Below are 5,032 nucleotides of genomic sequence, written 5' to 3' on the forward strand. Positions count from 1 at the left end.
TCGGATAAAAAATCACACTTAGGAGTCAAATTTCCGACATTTCAGACATTTTGAAAACTGAAGGGGGGTTTGGGCAAAATATGACCCATCGCCGTTTTCAGTAATTAGCATATTTTCGGTATAAAAAGTCGTAATTTGGAACTGAAAATAGGTGCAGAGAGTCAGAATTCGGCTCAAAAATCACGCTCAGGAGTCAAATTTCCGACATTTCAGACATTTTAAAAACTGCAGGGGGGTTTTGGCAAAATATGACCCATCGTTGTTTTCAGTAATTGGCATATTTTCGGTATAAAAAGTCGTAATTTGAAACTGAAAATAGGTGCAAAGAGTCAGAATTCGGATAAAAAATCAGGCTCAGGAGTCAAATTTCCGACATTTCCGACATTTTGAAAACTGCAGGGGAGTTTGGGCAAAATATGACCCATCGCCGTTTACAGTAATTGGCATATTTTCGGTATGAAAAGTCGTAATTTGAAACTGAAAATAGGTGCAGAGAGACAGAATTCGGATAAAAAATCACGCTCAGGAGTCAAATTTCCGATATTTCAGACATTTTGAAAACTGCAGGGGGGTTTGGGCAAAATATGACCAATTGCCGTTTTCAGTAATTGGCATATTTTCGGTATAAAAAGTCGTAATTTGAAACTGAAAACAGGTGTAGATAGTCAGAATTCGGATAAAAAATCACGCTCAGGAGTCAAATTTTCGACATTTCAGACATTTTGAAAACTGCAGGGGGTTTGGGCAAAATATGACCCATCGCCGTTTTCAGTAATTGGCATATTTTCGGTATGAAAAGTCGTAATTTGAAACTGAAAATAGGTGCAGAGAGACAAAATTTGGATAAAAAATCACGCTCAGGATTCAAATTTCCGACATTTCAGACATTTTGAAAACTGCAGGGGGGTTTGGGCAAAATATGACCCATCACCGTTTACAGTAATTGGCATATTTGTGGTATGAAAAGTCGTAATTTGAAACTGAAAATAGGTGCAGAGAGACAGAATTCGGATAAAAAATCACGCTCAGGAGTCAAATTTCCGACATTTCAGACATTTTGAAAACTGCAGGGGGGTTTTGGCAAAATATGACCCATCGCCGTTTTCAGTAATGTGCATATTTTCGGTATGAAACGTCGAAATTTGAAACTGAAAATAGGTGCAGAGAGTCAGAATTCAGCTCAAAAATCACACTCAGGAGCCAAATTTCCGACATTTCAGACATTTTAAAAACTGCAGGGGGGTTTGGGCAAAATATGACCAATCGCCGTTTTCAGTAATTGGCATATTTTCGGTATAAAAAGTCGTAATTTGAAAATGACAACAGGTGTAGATAGTCAGAATTCGGATAAAAAATCACGCTCAGGAGTCAAATTTTCGACATTTCAGACATTTTGAAAACTGCAGGGGGGTTTGGGCAAAATATGACCCATCGCCGTTTTCAGTAATTGGCATATTTTCGGTATGAAAAGTCGTAATTTGAAACTGAAAATAGGTGCAGAGAGACAGAATTTAGATAAAAAATCACGCTCAGGAGTCAAATTTCCGACATTTCAGACATTTTGAAAACTGCAGGGGGGTTTGGGCAAAATATGACCCATCGCCGTTTACAGTAATTGGCATATTTTCGGTATGAAACGTCGTATTTTGAAAATAAAAATAGGTGCAGAGAGTCAGAATTCGGCTCAAAAATCACGCTCAGGAGTCAAATTTCCGACATTTCAGACATTTTAAAAACTGCAGGGGGTTTGGGCAAAATATGACCCATCGCCGTTTTCAGTAATGTGCATATTTTCGGTATGAAACGTCGTAATTTGAAACTGAAAATAGGTGCAGAGAGTCAGAATTCGGCTCAAAAATCACGCTCAGGAGCCAAATTTCCGACATTTCAGACATTTTAAAAACTGCAGGGGGGTTTGGGCAAAATATGACCCATTGCCGTTTTCAGTAATTGGCATATTTTCGGTATGAAACTTCGCAATTTGAAACTAAAAATAGGTGCAGAGAGTCAGAATTTGGCTCAAAAATCACGCTCAGGAGTCAAATTTCCGACATTTCAAACATTTTGAAAACTGCAGGGGGGGTTTGGGCAAAATATGACCCATCGCCGTTTTCAGTAATTGGCATATTTTTGGTATGAAACGTTGTAATTTGAAACTGAAAATAGGTGCAGAGAGTCAGAATTCGGCTCAAAAATCACGCTTAGGAGTCAAATTTCCGACATTTCAGACATTTTGAAAACTGCAGGGGGGTTTGGGCAAAATACGACCCATCACCGTTTTCAGTAATTGGCATATTTTCGGTATGAAAAGTCGTAATTTGAAACTGAAAATAGGTGCAGAGAGACAGAATTCGGATAAAAAATCACACTTAGGAGTCAAATTTCCGACATTTCAGACATTTTGAAAACTGAAGGGGGGTTTGGGCAAAATATGACCCATCGCCGTTTTCAGTAATTAGCATATTTTCGGTATAAAAAGTCGTAATTTGGAACTGAAAATAGGTGCAGAGAGTCAGAATTCGGCTCAAAAATCACGCTCAGGAGTCAAATTTCCGACATTTCAGACATTTTAAAAACTGCAGGGGGGTTTTGGCAAAATATGACCCATCGTTGTTTTCAGTAATTGGCATATTTTCGGTATAAAAAGTCGTAATTTGAAACTGAAAATAGGTGCAAAGAGTCAGAATTCGGATAAAAAATCAGGCTCAGGAGTCAAATTTCCGACATTTCCGACATTTTGAAAACTGCAGGGGAGTTTGGGCAAAATATGACCCATCGCCGTTTACAGTAATTGGCATATTTTCGGTATGAAAAGTCGTAATTTGAAACTGAAAATAGGTGCAGAGAGACAGAATTCGGATAAAAAATCACGCTCAGGAGTCAAATTTCCGATATTTCAGACATTTTGAAAACTGCAGGGGGGTTTGGGCAAAATATGACCAATTGCCGTTTTCAGTAATTGGCATATTTTCGGTATAAAAAGTCGTAATTTGAAACTGAAAACAGGTGTAGATAGTCAGAATTCGGATAAAAAATCACGCTCAGGAGTCAAATTTTCGACATTTCAGACATTTTGAAAACTGCAGGGGGTTTGGGCAAAATATGACCCATCGCCGTTTTCAGTAATTGGCATATTTTCGGTATGAAAAGTCGTAATTTGAAACTGAAAATAGGTGCAGAGAGACAAAATTTGGATAAAAAATCACGCTCAGGAGTCAAATTTCCGACATTTCAGACATTTTGAAAACTGCAGGGGGGTTTGGGCAAAATATGACCCATCACCGTTTACAGTAATTGGCATATTTTTGGTATGAAAAGTCGTAATTTGAAACTGAAAATAGGTGCAGAGAGACAGAATTCGGATAAAAAATCACGCTCAGGAGTCAAATTTCCGACATTTCAGACATTTTGAAAACTGCAGGGGGGTTTTGGCAAAATATGACCCATCGCCGTTTTCAGTAATGTGCATATTTTCGGTATGAAACGTCGAAATTTGAAACTGAAAATAGGTGCAGAGAGTCAGAATTCAGCTCAAAAATCACACTCAGGAGCCAAATTTCCGACATTTCAGACATTTTAAAAACTGCAGGGGGGTTTGGGCAAAATATGACCAATTGCCGTTTTCAGTAATTGGCATATTTTCGGTATAAAAAGTCGTAATTTGAAACTGACAACAGGTGTAGATAGTCAGAATTCGGATAAAAAATCACGCTCAGGAGTCAAATTTTCGACATTTCAGACATTTTGAAAACTGCAGGGGGGTTTGGGCAAAATATGACCCATCGCCGTTTTCAGTAATTGGCATATTTTCGGTATGAAAAGTCGTAATTTGAAACTGAAAATAGGTGCAGAGAGACAGAATTTAGATAAAAAAAACACGCTCAGGAGTCAAATTTCCGACATTTCAGACATTTTGAAAACTGCAGGGGGGTTTGGGCAAAATATGACCCATCGCCGTTTACAGTAATTGGCATATTTTCGGTATGAAACGTCGTATTTTGAAAATAAAAATAGGTGCAGAGAGTCAGAATTCGGCTCAAAAATCACGCTCAGGAGTCAAATTTCCGACATTTCAGACATTTTAAAAACTGCAGGGGGTTTGGGCAAAATATGACCCATCGCCGTTTTCAGTAATGTGCATATTTTCGGTATGAAACGTCGTAATTTGAAACTGAAAATAGGTGCAGAGAGTCAGAATTCGGCTCAAAAATCACGCTCAGGAGCCAAATTTCCGACATTTCAGACATTTTAAAAACTGCAGGGGGGTTTGGGCAAAATATGACCCATTGCCGTTTTCAGTAATTGGCATATTTTCGGTATGAAACTTCGCAATTTGAAACTAAAAATAGGTGCAGAGAGTCAGAATTTGGCTCAAAAATCACGCTCAGGAGTCAAATTTCCGACATTTCAGACATTTTGAAAACTGCAGGGGGGGTTTGGGCAAAATATGACCCATCGCCGTTTTCAGTAATTGGCATATTTTTGGTATGAAACGTTGTAATTTGAAACTGAAAATAGGTGCAGAGAGTCAGAATTCGGCTCAAAAATCACGCTTAGGAGTCAAATTTCCGACATTTCAGACATTTTGAAAACTGCAGGGGGGTTTGGTCAAAATATGACCAATCGCCGTTTTCAGTAATTGGCATATTTTCGGTATAAAAAGTCGTAATTTGAAACTGAAAACAGGTGTAGATAGTCAGAATTCGGATAAAAAATCACGCTCAGGAGTCAAATTTTCGACATTTCAGACATTTTGAAAACTGCAGGGGGGTTTGGGCAAAATATGACCCATCGCCGTTTTCAGTAATTGGCATATTTTCGGTATGAAACGTCGTAATTTGAAACTGAAAATAGGCGCAGAGAGTCAGAATTCGGCTCAAAAATCACGCTTAGGAGTCAAATTTCCGACATTTCAGACATTTTGAAAACTGCAGGGGGGTTTGGGCAAAATATGACCCATCGCCGTTTACAGTAATTGGCATATTTTCGGTATGAAACGTCGTATTTTGAAAATAAAAATAGGTGCAGAGAG

Source organism: Procambarus clarkii, unplaced genomic scaffold (genome assembly GCF_040958095.1).
Source record: "Procambarus clarkii isolate CNS0578487 unplaced genomic scaffold, FALCON_Pclarkii_2.0 HiC_scaffold_130, whole genome shotgun sequence".
In the NCBI taxonomy this organism is placed as follows: Eukaryota; Metazoa; Arthropoda; class Malacostraca; order Decapoda; family Cambaridae; genus Procambarus; species Procambarus clarkii.